The sequence below is a fragment of the Talpa europaea genome (assembly GCF_964194135.1).
Source record: "Talpa europaea genome assembly, chromosome: 12".
Taxonomy (NCBI): Eukaryota; Metazoa; Chordata; class Mammalia; order Eulipotyphla; family Talpidae; genus Talpa; species Talpa europaea.
In genome coordinates this window covers 43,135,018-43,157,308 of record NC_140079.1, presented here as the reverse complement: position 1 = coordinate 43,157,308, position 22,291 = coordinate 43,135,018, and positions in this window count along the sequence as shown.

The following is a 22,291-nucleotide window of genomic DNA, read 5'->3' as shown; positions in this document are numbered from 1 at the left end:
TTATGGTAAGTTCTTTGTTTCCCTTTTGGTTGTTCCTGGAGCCTGAGGTCTCTAGCAATATGTCCATGGGTGAGAACCCAGGCAGTCACCTGTCCTCTTATTGGGCACTGTCCTTTGTTCAGCTTTAGCCCATAGGCTCCTACTGGGTGCGTGTTGTTTTGCTATAGACCTTAGTTTTGGCCTTTTGGCCTTTTGAGGCTTTTTAGCTGCTCTCTTGTTTTGGAGCCTGAGCAGGTAGATAGGGCATTCTGGCCTACCCTGGTATCCTATCCTTCTCCTGCCCTACCTACTGCCCCTGTTTCACACTAACTGGGAAGTAGCCATTTCCACAGCACCATCAATTTTATTCAACTTTCTCCTTATGTCTGGAGCACTTTGTGACATGAATACCTCATTACCTATTCTAGAATTCTCTGTTGCTTTGGGATCTATATCTGTGTATGTATGATATACTTAGTTTTTTTTTTTTCTAATAACTGTGAAGGATTTTCATTGCCTTTTTTTGAACCTCCATGAACTTAGTGGAACTTTTTTGTTTTGGATCCCCTTTCACTCCATTATACTACAGTAACAAAATCTGCTTTACCTGATCTTGAAAAGCCAGTAATTCTAACCTTTCTAGCATTCCGGCATTTTCAACAAGCTCTTGAGTGATGTTAGTGTTACAGGTCTTTGTTCTGTGGACCTCTCTTTGAGTAATAAGACCATGCTCCTGTGTCAGAGTCAGGTTAGTAGTTTCAGGCCTTCTGTACCATGCCCTTTTTGATGTAATTTTGAAGGAATGGTGTATTCACTCATACCAGTGACTGTGAAAGTTTCCTTGTTTATTTCTTATAGATAAAGCTCCTTGCGTGAAAAATAATAGCTTTTTGGAAAACAAACAAACAATCTGTACCAGGCAGAATAATGGCCCCAAAATATGTGTACATTCCAGCCCACAGAAATTTTGTTATTTTTTTATAATAAATTTAATTTTTATATTCCCCATACAATTGCAACCCCCCCATTCTGACCCCAATCCCTCCCCTCCCGTCCCCCACCCCCCCATAAAGTGTCTCTGGTTCATAGTTTTTTGTTGATTTTGATTTTCACTTTCTTATAGTTATTCATTTTCCTGGTCCCTTATTTAAGTTTTCTAGATTCCTGCTATGAGTGAGACCATCCGGTATTTTTCTTTTTCTTTTTGGCTTATTTCACTGAGCATGATCCCTTCCAGTGCCATCCATGTTGCTGCAAATTGCATGTGTTTATCTTTTTTGAATGCTGAGTAATATTCCATGGTATATATGTACCACATCTTCTTGATCCAGTCATCTATTTTTGGGCATTTGGGCTGTTTCCAAAGTTTAGCTATTGTAAACAGTGCTGCTATAAACATAGGTGTGCAGGTGCTCTTTGGAATTGATGTTTCTGTGTCCTTTGGGTAAATACCTAGGAGTGGAATTGCTGGATCATATGGAAGCTCTATGTTTAGTAGGTCAAGAAATCTCCACACATTTTTATAGCCATTTAGGAATAACAGTTTGCTAATCTTAAAACAACAAGATAAGATTATACATGGTATCCTGGCATAGAACCATCCAAACAATATGGATTCTCTCTAGATGATCATTAATGTCTTCTAGATGAAAATTTCAATCTAAAGGAGGAAATGACAAGAAATGTGAAACATTGAAGTTATTCGAGACTGGATAACTAAAGCAGAGCTGGGAAATTGTTCAGCATTAACCCTGAGGCATGCACAGTCATGTACAGCCATGTTCAGACACAGCCATCTCTGGAAACCAGCTGAAACAAAATTGGACTGCCACAGATCATGAAGGATGAAACTCAAGCAATTGTTGATCCAGTACCTCTTTTTCTCAATGTTATTTGATGAGGTGTGGGTTTCCTTGAGCAGCTTCAATGGGTTATTTTTGAAAAAAAAAAATTCTTCAGAGTTCCACTTTCAGTAGCACACATTGAGTTTATCCAGTGAACCAAAACCTTTGTGCAGACACAAGTGGGCAAATATTACATTTTAAAAAGACAGGTTTAGGGCCTCCCCTGGTGGCACAGTGGTTGAGTGCTGGGCTGTGAATCTGCCCGCAGCCTCTGTAGTGTCGGCTTGATCCCCAGCCACCAGCAAGGGTCCCACATGGCATGACAGACCTCTCCTGTCATGCTCACTGTTCCCCTCAGCAGTGTATTTCATCAGTCTGCCTGTTCTGTTTCCTGCACTGGCTCTGGTGAATTCTCTCACCCTCCCGTGCTTCTGACTGTACCCAGTGCTTGTATAAATAAATAAATAAATCTTAAAAAAATAAAAAAATAAAAAGACAGGTTTATTAGGAAAAGGAGAATGGAAAAGAGAGGCACTGGTATAGTCACAGGTGGGCAAGGAGAGGTGCATCTTGCCAGTGCAGAAATTGTAGTGATACTGTGTTCTTTTGGGTGTGTTTCATTCATTTGTGGACTGGTTATCTAATGTTGCATGCTATTGAACCAAATGTTAATCAGTTGACCTAACCAGACTTTTATAGCTGACCTCCAATAAGAAGGAGATGGACTTCTAATCTTCTAATCCTGATTTTCACAGCTGTTTAGAGAGAGAACTAGAGTTTTGAGTCATGAATATTAGTCCAGCCCAATGCAGGTAGCTCAGAAACATGATTCAAAGTTTTCTTGAATCATGTATCCTGGCCACAGTCCTAGTAAACCTCCATGTAAAAGTACTTTACTTCATAAAAAGGAAGATTAGTCATGATTATCCAGTAATCACAATGGCCCTTTCAATGCTGAAGAGGGAGAAAAAAATAGCAGATATCAGAGAGCGATTTGAAAGGCTACACTGCAGCCATGGATCTGGAAGAAGGGCCATGATCCAATAGACTCATTGTAAAAAAAAACACAAACTGGAATTGAAGCGTCACAGAACCTCTCCTGAGCTTCCAGAAGTAACCAAATCCTGTAAGTACCCTGATATTAAGCCAATAGACTTAAGTTGCCAGGATCAACAACTGTAAGAGCACATACTCATTTGCTTTAGTGTGGACATATATTGCAGAAGAAATGAGAATCTCACATATACTATACTCAAGAAAATTTGGAGAGGTGAAGCCAGGACATGGTGCAATAGCCTCTACCTGCAAACTCCCCTTCAAGCACAACATAAAAAGCAATCTTGACACACACATCTCCTCCACAGTTCATTGGCAGCATGACTGGATTGATCCAATCCCTTGCCACCCTAATTTGTGTGCTGTTTTACTACATTTCTAAAGAGGGAGAGATGAGGAGGGTCTTATAGCTGCAGTGACCATTCTTGGCAGACAGAGTTTGGGGGAAGGCATAGACTCTGGTATTCCCAGACTGGCAAAAGAGGCCTCAGCAGTGATAGTGAAATGATGCAATGCTTGCAGCCTGCATCTAGACAGAGGGCTCAGCCCCAGCACTGGCCTGGTTATATCATGAGCAAAATAGGACATCATTTGCACCCCCCCATTATTCTCTTGAGGCCAGAAAGAAACTCTTGTCTTACCTCCAAGTTCCGTGATACTGAGATGGGGGCCTGGGAAGCTGGTTTAGGCCTGGAGAAGTGTTTGAAATGATAGAAGAGAAAAGTGGTACAGGTTTCCCAGCACTAATGTGTTCTCCCAACCAAGACTGTGAAGGGTGTGTGGGATCCCACTTGCCACAGTCCTTCTGCAGCATCACCACCATTACCCTTGAAGGCTTCTCAGACTCTGTTATAAGGAAAGTGGTCATCAGAAGGCATGGAGAGAGTGAGGAGGTGACAGGAGAGGGAAGGTTATAGATCATTCTACTGGAGATTCGACAAAGAGTGTGTGAATCATGGGCAGGAATTTGGGTGTGATTTGTACTCCCAAAATTATACTTATGTAAATTATTAAAAAATCAATTACAATTGATAATATATTTCTTTAATATAAAGTTCAGAAACAAAACAAAGTACAAATTTATTTTAGTCTCTCAAATATTTAGGTATGGTTATTTTTATTGAAAATGTACATTTATTTGAACAAAAATTGTAAATTAAATTGGCAATTATTTAACACACTATTTGGTACAGTGGACAAAATGCGTAAATGTAATCATGATTTACTATAATGCCTCTGAGGCATTGAGATAAGAAAAGGAATCCATTATAAAAAAATATAGTCACTCAGTCTACTTTAAATCTTGGTCTCTATAACACTACATTATTTTATTACATATGAATCCAGACATTCACTATTTTCATTTCTATCATTGTAACCCTTCTCTCAGATTAGTGGTCAACATGAAAAATGAAATCAGAAGAGCACCTCTGTGCATACATAAATATGTGTGTTTACCCGTATGAAAGAAAAATGTATTCAAACACACGTAGGTACACATGACATTTGCAATTGGCCCAAAGCAGGGCCAGTGAGGCCGATATCCACCCAAAGTCGAAAGCGCCTCTGGTAGGGGGCCCTAGTAAAGGGACAAAGGAGCCAGGCAAGTCTAGAAGAAACAATAAAACAATGTTTGTTTGCTTGATTTTTAAGATTTATTTATTTATACAAGCACTGGGTACATTCAGAAGAGCAGGAGGGTGAGAGAATTCACCAGAGCCAGAGTGGGAAGCGGAACAGGCAGAAGGACCAAAGTACACTGCTGAGGGGAGCAGTGGGCATGCAGGAGAGGTCTGCGTGCCTTGTGGAACCCTCACCAGTGCCCGGGGATCAAACCAGCGCTGCAGAGGCTGCGGGCAGCTTTGCAGCCCAGGGCTCAACCGCTGCACCAACGGGGAGGCCCCTAAAACAATGTTTAAAGAAATAGGAGAAATGAAAAGTAACAGAAATGATTCCCTGCCATAGAAAAGAAGAATTAACATTGTAAAAATGTCTCTCCTAGGCAATGAAATATACAGGTTCATTGCAATTCCAATTGAAATCTCAATGACATTCTTCAAAATATACATCATTTTTATTACTGAAATTCATATGTAAACACAAAAGACCCTGAATAGCCAAAGTTCTCCTGATGAAAATGGGGAACAATAGAGGTATCACACTTCAGTATCACACTTCATAATAAACAGCACAGCGCTGGAGCAAGACTAGACAAATAGACCACTGGAAAATAACTGAAAGCCCAGAAATAAAGTCATACATTCATGGCCATCTCATCTACAATAAAATAATGATGCATGTACACTAGAATAAAGAAAATCTCTTCAATATATGAAAATGAGAAATGGACTGCCATATGCAAAACAATAAAGCTAGGTAACTGTCTCACACAATACATGAAAATCATCTCATAATGATGAAATCATTTGAAGATCTGGAAACATAAAATATATAGAAGAAAACATGGGAAAAACTGTGACAAAATCAGAAATATTTTTGAGGGCTTTCATCTCAAGCAAGAAGGAAAGCAGAAGAATACAAACAACAACAACAACAACAACAACAACTTGGACTCCATCAAACTAAAACCCTTCTGTATAGTGCAAAAGACAGTAACCAATATTAAGAGACAATCTACTGAATGGGAGAATAATAAGTACACATCATACATCTGACAAGGGACTGATATCAGAGATCTACAAAAAGTATATACAGTAAACATTTAACCCAATCATAAAATGGACAGGTGGGCTAAGTAGACACTCCTCCAAGAATTGAAGATGGTTAATAAACACATGGAAATATGTTCATCATCACTATCAGGGAAATGCAGAATAAAAACACAATGAGACAGCGTCTCATACCTGTGAGAATGGCCATAATTGAAACACCAAAAATCAACAAGTGTTCGTGAGGGTGTGTTGAAAAAGTAACCTCCTACACTGTTGGTAGAATTTACACTGATCCAGATACTATGTTTAACTGTGTTGAAGATCCTCAAATCACTAAAAATGGATGTGCCCTTTGACTCAGCAATTACATTTTGGAATCTACCCAAAGTACTAACAGCACTAAATCAAAACAGAAACTACACTCCTATGTTTATTATGGGACTAATTACAATGGCCAAGATATTGAAAAATCCTCAATATCCCAAAACAGCAGAATGGACAAAGATATGACATATATTCAGTGATTAAAAATATAAACTCAACATAGGTGACAACATAGATGGATCTGAAGGGATTATGATAAGTGAGATAAGTCAGAAGGAGAAAGATAAATACCAGATGGTTATACTATATATTTGGAATACAAAGATACCAAACAAAAGTCCAGACAAATAAAATCTTAAAGCTGACCATAGATCTGGGGCATCCATGAAGGTAGTGGGAGACATGAAAATTGGAGGGTTGGAGGATTCCACCCCTGGAAGATCTGGAAACATAAAATATATAGAAGAAAACATGGGAAAATTATGTTTTCCCCAACCTTGAATTGGGGGGTCAAGGTTTAAGGGAGATTTCCTGGTACTTTTGTGGTGAATATGATGAAATAGCAATACAATTGTTGAGGTGTAGACCTAGGCCCCTAATATATATACTGTGATGAAAGTCAACATTAAATCAATAAATATAACTTAAATAAATAAGGGTAATAAATAGTAGGGCAATAAATAAAAGTAAAAAAAAGACTTTGACATTGAAAGATGAAACTGATTCATCCTTTAAATGTATGTGCACCACTTGCTTTATGTCTTTGTGTAAAATTTCTGTATTTTAATTACATATTCATTCAAACATCCATTGCTTTGTTTCTATCTTCACCAACTTTCTCTCATTTCCTTCCAACATAAAATAATAAGATTATATGAGTCTGGTTATACATATACCTCTATATGTTTATGTAAAATAGCATGATGTACAATTAAATATTCACATGAGCATACAAAAACATTAATTTTGAACATTATTTTTGTTTTCAACAAAATATGTCCACACATTTCTTTCATAGCTTGCAATATCATCTAAAGTGGAATTTCATTTTCCACATTATTCTGAAATTAGGAAATTGAGTTTCTAGGAAATACATATTTTAAAAGTGCACAAATATGCCATTAAATATTAATGTACACTTTTCTGAAATAGACACAATTGGAATCTACAACATGTACAGTGTCTTTGCATGGCTTTTTCTATTGATCAAATTGTACATTTAAATATGTGCAACTTACAGTATATCTGTATACTCTAATAAGTTACTTAGAAGGAGAAAAATTCTAAGATATCTGGATCAGAGTAAGATACACAGCACAGGTGACTGAATGAATGTGAACATTGGTGAGAGCTATCACTTCTACTTGAGAACAAAGGGAAATATCAGATATGAAATAGGAATCATAGAAATAAATGAAAGAAATTCACATTTGAGGGCCTCCCTTGGTGGCCCAGGCAGTTGAGCGCAGTGCTGTGAAGCTGTCCACAGCCTCTGCAGCACAGGTTTGATCCCTGCCAGCCTCGGAGCAACCCACATGACGAGCAGACCTCTCCTGTCTTGCCCACTGCTCCGCTCAGCAGTGTATTTCATCAGTCTGCCTGTTCTGTTCCCTTCTCTGTCTCTGGTGAATCGTCTCACTCTCCCACACATCTGGCCTGTACCCCAGTTCTTGTATGCATGAATAAATAAATCTTTTAAAAAAAGAAATTCATAGTTGTTACTCTTTTTCTGCCAATATAGATGATGAGAATTGGTACATAAATATGGTGAACTGAGTGAATATTCCAGAGAGAGACACCCTGGCATAGGCATCACCCCAGGTGAGCCTCAGAACCACAATGTAGAGACTCAAGTTGATTAGGATGCATTGCAGTGTCTAACTGAGTTTGAGCAGCTCATCACACACTCTTTTATTTTGCTTAGATGATATATCTTCATATCGTTGTTCAATTTGTACAATGTTTAATTTCTCCTCTCCTCTCACGTGTTGTTCCTATAATATCCCCACCACCAAAGTACAAGTTTTCTGTCACCATGGACTCTTGTGCTCTTCCCTCCTGTTTTAATCCCTATTCCTCCCCCTAGTCCCTACTGAATGTCTCCAAAATATAGTTTGCCACCTAGTTTTATCTTTTTTTTTTAAATCCCTTGTATTGTTTACATAAATTCCTCTTATACATGAAACTTATACATACACACACATATATATATATATATATATATATATATTCCTTCTGAGTTATTTTACTAAGCATAACCCCTTCCAGCTCCATCCATATTGCTGAGAAGGGAATGGCTTTATCGTTTTTGATTGCTGAATACTATTCCCCTGTGTATATTTGATATTTGTATCACATCTTCTTAATCCAGTCATCTATTTTGGGCATTTAGGTTTTTCCCATATTTTAGCTATCGTAAATAGTGCTAGGATGAGTATAGAAGTACAGGTTTCTTTTTGAATTAATGTTTTTGTGTCCTTTGGGTAGAACCCTAGGAGTGGGATTGCTGGATAATATAGTAGCTCCATTTTTAGTAGTTTGAGGGTCCTCCCTCAATACAACTTTCCATAGCATCATGCACACTTCTTGGTATTGAAGGAGTGATATTAAATCATTGACAATTTGAATGGCCTGCTAGTAGCATCTAACAAATGCTTCAGTCAAAGGGACTAGATGTGATAGAATTATACTAATCTTCACAGGCTTGGGACTTTTTGGCATTCAATGTTATATTTGTCAGACTACTGTATTTAAAAATCATCTGTAGGAGTGACATAACCAAGATGGTGGCAAAGGGATGCTATGATTAATTCTCCTGTGAAAACAACTGATAAGGGAGAAATTGCAACAAATTCCTGGCAGGACCCAGATATTTAGGACAAAGCTGGTGACCCAACAGAAACATGGGGAAGGTGAGTGTGATGCGTGAAGGGAGGGGGGAGGGAGAGAAACATTGATGAGGAACCCTGTCCCTTTCCCCTACACAAAGTGGACCAATTAGCCTAGGAAAAGAAAAGGATTAAAGTTTGGAGGCAATGGGTAAACCCTGAGTCATCTGAGAACCCCAGAAGGTGATAAGTGGGCAGAAATGGCCCTGGCAGGCACAGCACCAAGCACGAGCCCCTGTGTGAGGCAGTCCCCTCCTGCACCCACATTTTCCTGAGACCCGCTGAGAAGCACAGTTCTGAAAGTTTACTAAAACACACCTGTGCCTCCACCTATTGATCAGAACAAAATCAATCAGGGTCAGCAGTCAGGGTGACCTGCTGGCACCAGGAATACACAACCCCAGCATCGCTAGGGACTGACCCAATTCCCACTGGTAGTAGAGATAGGGTGGGCTTTATAAACAAACAAAGGCCAGTAGAATAGCACACACAGGGGAGAACAGGGCTTCAGTAGACCCCAAGCCCATGGTTTGGGACTGAGTAGAGCTTAGCTGGGCAAGGGTAGGCTCTGCTATCAGGGTGACCTCCCAGCACTGGGAGTGTGCAGCCCCTATGCCATTGTTGGAAGCAAGGGACCATACCATCCCCTTTGTAACTGAGTAAACACAGAAGAAGGGAATGATCAGGGACAGTACCCATCAATATATCCACAGCATCACTAACCTTGTGGAGTTTTGGCACAATAGTACTGGTCTGACTACCAGTTCCCGAAATCCCAGGAGGAGCACCCCAAAGAGATGATTGCCAGTACCAGCAGCACATTGCCCCAATGCATAGAACACATTAGAAAACAAACAACAGGTAGAAGGGAAAATGCAAATAACCAAGCAAGCCCCCTCAGGAAGGACACACCACAAAAAGAAAATCAGCCACCAGAACTCAAAAACAATGACATGGAAGAACTTATCTGCCTACCAGATAGAGAACTTAAAACCAACATGATCAACAAGCATAAAGAAGATGAAAAGGAAAAGAATGATATGAGCCAATCAATGAACTGAAGAATTAAATTGGGTCCCTAAAGAAGGAAATAAAAGAAACACAGGAGATTAAAAGATTAGTGAAGGAGCTAAAGAAATCTGGGAAAGGCAATGAAAACAGAATTGATGAAATAGAAGAATGAATCAGTACTCTTGAAGATACAGAAATAAAAAGAACAAACATAGGAAAGGAAAGAGAAGTATGAGCGAAAAACAATGAAGAAAGACTTTGAGAACTCTATAACACCATGAGGAGAGGAAATATAAGAGTTATAGGAATCCCAGAAGGAGAAGAGAGAGACCAAGGAACTGAGAAACTATTAAAGCAGATAATCAAAGAGAACTTCCCAAGCAAGAAGGAGATGAAAATAGATGTACAAAAAGCAAGAAGAACATAAATGTACCACAATAAAAAGAAAACTACAGCAAGACACATGCTAGTAATGATCCCAAGAATACAATAACTGGAAAAATAAGGAAGCTGATGAGGGGTAAGAAACAGATACCATACAAAGGAAAATCAATCAAACTGACATCAGACTTCTCCAAAGAAACACTACAGGCAAGAAGAAAATAGAGGGATATTCAACAAACTCCAAGACAATAAATGCCAACCAAGAATACTTTATCCTGCAAACCTCTCCTTCCTCTATGAAAAAAAAAAAAACACCTTCTCAGAAAAACAGAATCTCCAGAAATTCATTATGAGTAAGTCCGCACTTCAAAAAATACTACAAGAAGACTTAAAGCCAAAACCAACAGAGGAATGAATAAGAACAGAACAAGACAAGGAATAAAATTACAAAAAGACAAACAAAATGGCAAGAGAGACTAAATCATCAATAAAAATTACAAAGTGTCACAAGCTGGATTAAAAAACAAAATACAACATTCTGCTGTATCCAGGAATCACATTTAAATACAAAAGATAGACATAGACTGAAAGTAAAAGGTTGGAAAACAATCCTACAAGCAAATGGACTAAAAAAGAAGGCAGGAACAGATATACTTAAATCAGATGGAATAGACTTCAAACTAAAAAAGGTAAAAAAGAGACAAAGATGGACACTACATTATGATGAAGGGAACAATACATCAGGAAGATATAATACTCATCAATCACAAATAAATAGGATCATAAACAAAAGAGGAGAAATTAAAAAAAGACTCAATAGAAATCAAAACAATAATCAGATATTACTATAAACATTTATATGCAATCAAGTTCAACAATCTAGAAGGGATGGGCAAATTCCTAAAATAATATTACCATCCAAAGCTAAATAAAGAAGAAATAGAACACCTAAGAAAACCATGCAATGAAATTGAAACAGTAATCAAAACACTGCCCAAATACAAAAGCCCAGGACTGGAAGGCTTTACAAATGATTTCTACCAAATGTTCAGAAATGGACTGGTACCTATCATAAAGAAACTCTTTAAAAAATCAAGATAGTAGGAATGTTACCAAATTCGTTCTATGAAGCTAAGATTACACTAATACTAAAACCAAACAAGGACAACACACAAAAAAGAAAACTGTAGACCAATCTCCCTAATGAAAACTGATGCAAATATCCTCAATAAAATCCCTGCCAACAGAATCCAACCACTCATCAAAGGAAAATGCACCATGATCAAGTGGGGTTTACTCCATGGGCACAAGGATGGTTCAACATCTAAAAATCAATTAGTATAAACAAACACAGCCACAAAAAGAGAAAGAAAAAAAATATGATTATATCAATAGACATTGAGAAAGCATTCAACAAAGTTCAACATCCATTTATAATGAAGGCCCTTGAAATTCTCAGAATAGAAGGGACATACTTTATTTTATTTTTTAAAGATTTATTTATTTATTTATGCAAGCACTAGGTACAGTCAGAAGCACAGGAGGGTGAGAGAATTCACCAGACCCAGACGGGGGAAACAGAACAGGCAGATTGATGAAATACACTGCTAAGGGGAGCAGTGGGCATGGCAGAAGAGGTCTGTCACACAGTGTGGGACCCTTGCTGGTGGCTGGGGATTGAATCAACACTGCAGAGGCTGCGGGCAGCTTTGCAGCCCAGCGCTCAACCACTGTGCCTCCAGGGGAGGCCTGAAGCATGCTAAAAACATGCTAAAAGCCATGTGCAACAATCCCACAGACTATATTATTCTCAATGGTGAAAATGAAAGTCTTTTACTGAAGGTCAGGAATAAGACAGAATGTGCACCCTCACCACAGCTTTTCAAAATAATACTGGAAGTCCTAGCCAGGCCAATAAGACAAGCGAAAGACATAAAAGGAATCCCAATAGGGAAAGATGAAGTAAAACTACACTATTTGCAGATAAAATAATAACATACATAAAGAACCCTAAAAACGTCACAGAAAAACTAATCAAAACAATCAACTAGTTTAGTAAATTAGCAGAATACAAAATTAATGCACCTAAACCAGTAGCCTTCCTTTGTACAATCTGAAGAAGAAGAAATCAAGAAAACCATCCTTTTTATAATTGAACAAAAAAAAATCGAATACTTGGGAATAAATCTAACAAAATGGTGAGTTACATATACAAACAAAACTATAAAATATTGTTAAAAGAAATAGACTAAGACACAAAGAAATGGAAAGACATTCTTTGTTCATGGATTGGAAATTTTAAAATTATCAAAATGACAATCATATCAAAAGCAATTTACATATGCAATGATATTTTAATAAAAATTTCAATGACATTCTTCAAAGAAATTGAACAAATATTGATGACATTAATATGGAGGAAAAAAAAAAAAACTGAATAGGGCCTCCCCGGTGGCGCAGTGGTTGAGCGCTGGGTTGCGAACCTGCCCGCAGCCTCTGCGGCGCCAGTTCGATCCCCGGCTGCTCCCCGGCCACCAGAGGAGGGTCCCACATGGCGCGCAGACCTCTCCTGCCGCCCGCTGCTCCCCTCAGCAGTGTACTTCGGTCCTTCTGCCTGCTCTGCTCCCGGCTCTGGCTCTGGTGAATTCTCTCACCCTCCCGCGCTTCTGACTGTACCCAGTGCATGTATAAACAAAACAAACAAATAAATAAATAAACATGCCTCTATAAAAAAAAAAAAAACTGAATAGCTTAAGCTCTCCTGACTAAAAATGAGAATGGAGGTATCACACTTCCAGAGTTCAAACTATACTACAAAACCATAATAAATAAAACTGAATGTTACTGGAACAAGAACACACAGACCAATGGATTGGAAAAGAAAACCCAGCATTAAACCCACAGATTTGTGGACAACTAATTTTTGACAAAGATTCAAAGAATATGCAATGGAACAACAAAGACAATTTGTTCAATAAATGGTGCTGGAAAAACTGCACTGATCATGCAAAAAAAATGAAGCTAGACTACTTCCTCACACCATGCACAAAAATCAACTCAAAATGGATTAAACAGTAGACATAAGACCAGAAACCATAAAACATATAGAAAAAAAATAGGTAAAACACTACATGATATACCTCTCAGTAACATCTTTAAAGACACATCACCCAAAGCAAAGAAAATGAAAGAAAAGACAAACAGCTCAGACGACATCAAATTAAAGAGCTTCTGTACAGAAAAAGAGATATTAACCGGGCCTCCCCGGTGGCGCAGCGATTAAGCGCTGGGTTGTGAAGCTGCCCGCGGCCTCTGCGGCGCAGGTTCGATCCCTGGCTGCTCCCCAGCCACCAGAGGAGGGTCCCACATGGTGCGCAGACCTCTCCTGCCTCCCGCTGCTCCCCTCAGCAGTGTACTTTGGTCCATCTGCCTGCTCTGCTCCCCGCTCTGGCTCTGGTGAATTCTTGCACCCTTCTGCACTTCTGATTGTACCCAGTGCATGTATAAACAAAATGAACAAACAAACAAACAAATAAATAAATAAATAAATAAAACATGCCTCTATGTAAAAAAAAAAAAAAAAAGACATTAACCAAACCAAAGAGAGAGCCCGCTAATTGGGAAACAAATTTATTCACACAGTACTAATGATAAGGAAGTAATCATGAAAATCTATAAAGAGATGATGAAACTCAACAAAAAAAGGAAACAACACCATTAAAAAATGGGCAGAAAAGCTAAAAAGTCACTTCTTCAATAAGGAAATGCAAATGGCCAACAGGCATATGGAAACATATTCAACATCTCTTGTTATCAGTGAAATATAAATGAAAACCACAATGAGATACCATCTTACACCAGTGAGAATGGCACATATTAAAAAAAAATAAAAACAAAAAACTAGCAACAAGTGTTGGCAATAATGTGGAGAAAAAGGAACTCCAATATACTGCTGGTGGGAATGAAAACTTGTCCAACCACCATGGAAAGCTGTGTGGAGGTTCCTCAAACTTCTAAAAATGGAGCTTCCATATGATCCAGCTATTTCACTTGTAAAGATATACCCAAAGGACACAAAATAATTAATTCAAAAGGACATCTACAACCCTATGTTTATTGCAGCACTATTTACAATAGGTAAGCTATGGAAACAGCCCAAATGCTTCCAAATAGATGACTGGATCAAGAAGATGTTGTATATATACATAATGAAATATTACTCAGCAATAAATAAAGATAAATTCATGACATTTGCAGAAACATGGGTGGAGCTGGAAAGGATCATACTCAGTGAAATAAGCAGAGGGGCCTCCCAGGTGGTGCAGCATTTGAGTGCTGGGCTGCAAAGCTGTCTGCAGCCTCTGCAGTGCTGGTCCAAGCACGGCTGCCAGCAAGAGTCCCACATGGTGGCAGACCTCTCCTGCCATGCCCGCTGCTCTCCTCAGCAGTGTACTTTGTCGGTCTGCCTATTCTTCTCTCCGCTCTGACTCTGGTGAATTCCCTCACCCTCCCACACTTCTGACTGTGCCCAGTGCTTGTATAAATAAGTAAATGAATCTTAAATAAAATAAATAAGCAGAAAGAAAAAGAAAAATGCCAGATGATTTCTCTTATGGGAGGAATGTAGAGTATCCAAATAAGGGATCAGAAAAAAGTAATTATATTAAAGTAAAAAACAAAACAAAACAGGAAACTATCAACCAGAGACATTCTGCATGTGGGGAAAAGGGATTAGGATCAAACAGAGGTGGTAAGAGCATAAGGGACTATGGTGATGGTGCATGGGTGAATTGGTAGTGGGAATTTCACAGGGACTAAACCCTGAGATGAGAAAGCATACATTGTACAAATATGAAGAATGATGTAAAAATATATAAAAGTAATAATAAAAAATGTGTATGTGAATACTCTCCATTCTGTTGTATTAAAAATAGTTTCCAAAAAAAATCTCAAAGACATTCTTCATAGAACACATATTGATGAAATTTATATGGAACTACAACTATGATTCAATGACTTTCTCCGGGGAGGGGGGGAGGGAGAAGGATCAGATAAGAGAGGGAAGATCACAGGGGATTGTGGTGATGGTACACAAGTGAACTGGTCATGGGATTTCTATGGGGACTACACCTGAGAAAAGAAAAAAAAAGAGTGTAGAAATATGAACTATGATGCAATATATATGTATATATATATATATGAATAAATAAGTATAAAAATAAATATCATCTGCAGATAAATACCAGGTAACTAGATGACATGGTATTTTTGTAGTAAAATGACAACCTTGATTCCATTACCAGATGGAAATTAAGTTCTCTCATAGTTATCCCTTCATCAAAGGATGATAGAATCCCTTGTAAAAAGGAGACATATAAGGTATGATAGTGACAATCACATTAACTCACCACCTTTTTCTTTACAAAAAATGAGAAGAAGGTGAGTTTTTTTTTTTCTTTAGAGCCAAGAAAGCAGTCCTAGCTTTAGCAGCATTGGGAGGATCCACAGAGACATGACAATAACTCAATAACATCTTTTTGTCAATTCCCATTACTTTCACATCCTTGCACACAGAAATGCATTCTCCACATTTGAAGAAGCTGATATACTGCATGAAATGGGAACATTTTGCATTGTAGTATAATATATGATTTAAAATTTATTTCATCACGGAAGATTATCTGTGAATCTAAGATCATATTAGGTCAACATATTTATTAAAATATGTCTTTCAGGGCTTCCCTGATGGCGCAGGCAGTTGAATGCAGCGCTGTGAAGCTGTCTGCAGCCTCTGCAGTGCAGGTTTGATCCCAGCTGGCCAGGGAGATACACACATGGAGCCGCAGACCTCTCCTGTCTCGCCTGCTGCTACTCTCGGCAGTGTATTTCACTCACCACTTCTCTTCACCACTCTGTCTCTGGTGAATCCTCTCACCCTCCCACACATCTGGCCTGTACCCAGGTTCTTGTATAAATAATAAATAAATCTTCAAAAAAATGCCTTTCAGTGAAGATTCATATGTGTGATAATCATGTTGGCTTGTACTAACTGAGGCTTGCATACATTCAGCTGAAGAACAGGATCTTAAAAAGGAGAATAAAACCTAGCATGCTATTGAGGCCACTGTATGTTAGTGTCTTTGTTGTGAGCATGTTGGTTAATGTAGTGAATTCTCAAAACTGAAGAGCTTTGTTATTGTAGTTCCACTGTTATAAAGTTAAATAAGCTTCCTTGGTCATCAGGTGTAGTTTGCTTGCCATAGGAGTAGCAGAACTTGATGCCTTTTTTTTATAAATTTTATTTTTATATACCCCATACAAATGCAAACCCCTTATTTGGACCCCAATCCCTCCCCTCCCCACACCCCACCCCCCATAGAGTGTCTCTTGTTCATAGTTGTTTGTTGATTTTGATATTTTCTTTCTTATAGTTATTCATTTTCCTGGTCCCTTATTTAAGTTTTCTAGATTCCTGCTATGAGTGAGACCATCTGGTATTTTTCTTCTTCTTTCTGGCTTATTTCGCAGAGCATGATCCCTTCCAGCGCCATCCATGTTTCTGCAAATTGCATGTGTTTATCTTTTTTGAATGCTGAGTAATATTCCATGGTGTATATGTACCACATCTTCTTGATCCAGTCATCGATTTTTGAGCATTTGGGTTGTTTCCAAAGCTTAGCTCTTGTAAACAGTGCTGCTATAATTATACAGGGGAGCAAGTGCTCTTTGGAATTGATGTTTCTGTGTCCTTTGGGTAAATACCTAGGAGCAGAATTACTGGATCATATGGGAGCTTTATGGTTAGTAGGTCCAGAAATCTCCACACAGCTCTCCATAGTAGTTGGAACAGTTTGCACTCCCACCAACAGTGCAGGAGAGTTCCTTTTTCTCCACATCCTCACCAACATTTGTTGTTGCTAGTTTTTTTTTTTTAATATGTGCCATTCTCACTGATGTAAGATGGTATCTCATGGTAGTTTTGATTTGCATTTCCCTGATTACAAGTGATGTTGAACATTTTTCATATGCCTGTTGGCCATTTGAATTTCCTCTTCAGAGAAGTTTCTTTTTAGCTCTTCTGCCCATTTTTTTGACTGGATTATTTTCTTTGTGCTGAGTCTCATCAGCTATTTGCAGATTTTTGTGATCAGTCCTTTATCATTAGTGTTGTGTGCAAAAATGTTCTCCCAGTTGGTGGGGTTTCTCTTTGTTTTGGTTACTGTCTCTTTTGCTGTGCAGAAGCTCTTTAATTTCATGTAGTCCCAGCTGCTGATCTTTGCCTTCACTATCACTGCTTTGGGTGATGTGTCTGTAAAGATGTCTTTGATGTGCATATCACATAGCATTTTGCTTATATTTCCTTCTATGTATTTTATGGTTTCTGGTCTTATGTCTAGTTCTTTAATCCATTTTGAGTTTATTTTTGTGTATAGTGTGAGGAAGCGGTCAAGCTTAACTCTTTTGCATGCAGCGACCCAGTTTTCCTAGCACCATTTATTGAACAAACTTTCTTTGCTCCAATGCATAGTCTTTGCTCCTTTGTCAAAGATTAGTAGACCATAAATCTGTAGGTTTATTTCTGGATTTCTATTCAATTCCATTGGTCTGTGTGTCTGTTCTTGTTCCAATACCATGCAGTTTTGATGATTATGGCTTTGTAGTATAGTTTGAAGTCTGGGAGTGTGATGCCTCCATTCCCTTCTTTTTTTTTCAGGAGAGCTTTGGCTATTCAGGATTTTCAGTGATTCCATATGAATTTCATCAATAATTGTTCTATTTCTTTGAAGAATGACATTGAAATTTTGATTGGAATAGCATTGATTCTGTATATTGCTTTTGGTAGGATGGCAATTTTAATGTTTATTCTTCCAATTCATGAGCAGGGGATGCCTTTCCATTTCTTTGTATCTTCTATTTCTTTTAACAGTGTTTTATAGTTTTCTTTGTATAGGTCCTTTACCTCTTTTGTTAGATTTATTCCCAAATATTTGTTTTTTTTTGTTTTGTTTTGATAATAAAAGGGCTTTTTTTAAATTTCTTGTTCTTCATATTTATTGTTTGTGTATAGGAAGGCTTCTGACTTTTGTGTGTTGATTTTGTATCCTGCCACTTTACTGAACTGATTGATGAGTTGAATTAGTTTTTCTGTGGAGTTTTTGGGGTTCTCTATGTATATTATCATATCATCTGCAAATAGTGATAGTTTGACTTCTTCTTTTCCTATTTGGATTCCTTGTATGTCTTTCTCTTGTCTTATTGCTCTGGCTAGGACTTCCAGTATTACATTGAAAAGCAGTGGTGAGAGTGGACATCCTTTTCTTGTTTCAGATCTTAATGGGATTTCTTTCAACATTTCACCATTGAGAATGATACTGGCTGTTGGCTTGTCATATATGGGCTTTATGATGTTGTGGTATGTTCCTTGTATCCCAAGATTTTCATGGGCTTTTATCATGAATGGGTGTTACACTTTGTTGAAAGCTTTCTCAGCATCTATTGATATTATCATATGGTTTTTATATTTCTTTTTGTTGATGTGTTGGATAACGTTGGTTGATTTTCGGATGTTGACCCATCCTTGTGCCCCTGGAATAAATCCTACTTGGTCGTGGTGAATTATCTTATGGATACATTGTTGGATTCTGATAGGTAAAATTTTATTGAGGATTTTTGCATCAGTGTTCATTAGGGAGATTGGCCTGTAGTTTTCCTTTTTTGTTTTGTCCTTGTTCGGTTTTGGTATTAGTGTAATGTTGGCTTCATAGAATGTGTTTGGTATTGTCCCTTCCTTCTCAAATTTTTGGAAGAGTTTGTGAAGGATAGGCACTAATTCATCTCTGAATGTTTGGTAGAATTAATTTGTAAATCCATCAGGTCCTGGGCTTTTGTTTTTGATGACCATTTCAATTTCGCTGCTTGTAATTGGTCTGTTTAGGTGTTCTATTTCTTCTTTATCTAGCTTTGGGTGATTGTAGAGTTGTAGGAATTTGTCCATCTCCTCTAGATTGTTGAACTTGTTTCCATATAACTGTTCATAGTAGTTACTGATTATTCTTTTGATTTCTACAGTGTCTGTTGTGATTTTTCTCTTTCATTTATGAAACTATTTAATTGTGCTTTCTTCCTTTTTTACTTTTGAGCCTGGCTAGGGTTTGTCTATTTTATTGATTTTTTCGAAGAACCAGCTCTTGGTTTCATTGATCTTTCAGATTGTTTTTTTTTAGTTTCGATTTCATTTATTTTTGCTTTGATTTTTATTATTTCTTTTCTTCTACTGGTTTTGCAGTTTTTTTGTTGTTCGTTTTCTAGCTCGTTTAGCTTCGAGATTAGGTTGTTTCTTTGAATTTTTTCTTGTTTCTTGATGCGAGGCTCTGTTGCTATATATTTTCCTCTTATTACTGCTTTTGCTGCATCCCATACATTTAGGAAATTGGTGTCCTCATTGTCATTCAATTTAAAGAATTTTTTAATTTCTTCTTTGATCTCCTCATTAGTCCAGCGGTCGTCCAGTAGTGTAGTTTTCAATCTCCAAGATGTAGGAGAGTTCCTTACCTTCTTTTTTTTGGTTTATTTCTAGTTTGATGCCTTCATGGTCAGAAAAGATTGTTGGTATGATTTTAATCTTGGTGTATCTGTTGATCTTTGTCTTGTGTCCCAGTATGTGATAGATCCTGGAGAATGATCCGTGTGCACTTGAGAAAAATGTGTACTCTGTTTTTTTTTTTTGGGGGGGGGTGGTTAGTCGTAATGAAATTCCAAAGTTTCTGTTTGTCTGGGAAGGTCCTTATTTTTTCTTCATAGAGGAAGCAGAGCTTTGTGTGATAGAGTATTCTTGGTTGGCATCTGTTTTCTTGGAGTCTGTTGACTATGTCCCTCCACTCTCTCCTTGCCCGTAGTTTTTCTTCGGAGAAGTCTGATTGGTTTTCCTTTGAATGTTATCTGTTTCTTCCCTCTGTTCAGTTTCATTATTTTTTCCTTTTCATGGATTCCTGGGAGCTTTACTATTATGTGTCTGCTGTATTTTTCCTTTTGTCTTGGAAGTTTGGTGTTCTTCTTGCTTCTTGTATATCAATTTTCAGTTCCTTCTTCACATTTGGGAAGTTCTCTTCAGTTATCTCCTTGAATAATTTCTCTCCCTACATCTCTCTCCTCTCCTTCTGGTATTCCAATAACTCTTATATTTCCTTTTCTCATGGAGTCAGATAGTTCCCGAAGTCTTTATTCGGTCTTTTCCTACTTTCTTTTCTTTCCTTTTCTGTTTTGTTTCCTTTTATTTCTGTGTTCAAGAGTGCTTATTCGTTCTTCCATTTCACCTATTCAGCTCATTGCTTTTCCCAGAGTTCTTTATTGCCTCCACTATTTTTTTTATCTCCTGCATTTCTTTTATGTCTTGATCTCCTGAATTTCTTTTACATCTCCTGCATTCTTTGATCTCCTGCCTTTCCCTCTTTAGGGACTCAACTTCATTCTTCTGATATTTTATTATTTTTCCCTCATCATTGTTTTCCTTTATGACTTCTGTCATTTTTTTAATCATGGCAAATTTTAAATTCTCTTTCTGGAAGGTTCAGAAGTTCTTCCAAGTTACTGTTGTTGCATCTAGGGGGTGGTTATCTTTTTGTGGTGTGCTTTTTTCCTGAGGATATGCTAGGTTGTGTGTGGTTCTTCTACTCCCTACTGTCTGTTTTTTAATTTGCTGTATGCATTGGGACACTGTGTTGCTGGGATTGGCTGGCATCTTGGGTGAACTTCTCTGCTCCCCTCTGGCTCCTCCGGGAGCCATCTGTCAGTTTCATACAGTGTTTACTGAAGAAATGTCCCTGTTCTAAAATGGTGATGTGGAAAGTACAACCTGCGTGCCTGGTCTGCCCGGCGGTGGGTTCCCACTCCCCTCTGGGCTTGTACTGCAGGCCAGAAGGGGCCTGGTGTAGGCAAACTTCCCAACTCACCTCTGGCTCCTCCGCGAGCCTTCTGCTGGTTTCAGGCAGTCTTTACTGGAGAAATGTCCCTGTTCTAAAATGTTGATGCGGGATGCACTCACTGTGTGCCCGGTCTCGGGCACACTCTTCTGTGCACCCGGTCTGCTCCGGCCGTGGGTGCCCGCTCCCCCTCTGGGCTCGGACTGCTGGTCGGAAGGGGCCTGGTGTGGGTGAACTTCCCAGCTCACCTCTGGCTCCTCTGGGAGCCTTCTGCTGGTTTCAAGCAGTGTTTTCTGAAGAAAGGTCCCTGTTCTATGGAGTGTTGGTGATTTTTTTTCTGGTCACTAGGTGGTGCCAGAGATCTCTCCTAGTTTCCTTGGGGAGCTGTTTTTTTCACCCCGTGGGCCGGGGAACAGAGTGGGAGTGTTGGGAAAGGCCTCAACAGCTTTGGGGTGCTGTGTCTCCCTGTGCCCCACCGTCATGGGGAACCCACGCCCCAATTTTCATGCCCCAGTTGTCAGTTCCAAAGCCCTCAGGTGCAGGACGAGGGCTGTAGCCCAGTTCAGTGTCCACAGAAATGGTGCCTTTTGCACCCTGCTCCCATGTCCGGGCGTCTGGTTTCTGATTACTCAGTGAGGGACATTCACCTCAGTGAGGGCCCTGCGTGTCTCCCTGCAAGCCTAGGTCACAGGCGTGGGGACCTGGGCAGCCGTGATCCGCGTTTGCTTTTCAAGCTTGCCGCTTTTCTGCGCAAGCTTACCGGCTGGCCTGGGGCTGTGTGTAGGTCTCTGGGAGTCTTTGTTTTTCTCTAATGGCATTGATCCCCTTTTATTTTATTTTATTTTTTAAGATTTTATTTTATTTATTTATTCATACAAGAGCTGTGGTGTAGGCTAGAGGTGCAGGGGTGAGAGGATTCACAAGAGACAGAGTGGGGAACATAACAGGCAGATATACTGAAATACACTGCTGAGGGGAGTCGCATGCAAGTCAGGAGAGGTCTGCTGTGCCATGTGTGTTGCTCCCTGGCCAGGGATTGAACTTGTGCTTGCAGTGGCTGTGGTTAGCTTCATAGGTTGCATCTTAACCCCTTGCACTATCAGAGAGGCCCTTGATGCCCTTTTCATTACAAGAAGTAATTAAAAGGGCGATGCATGTTGGTTCAATACATATCATCTGAAAAAAAATTAGTCCAAAATCCATTCTTATTATGT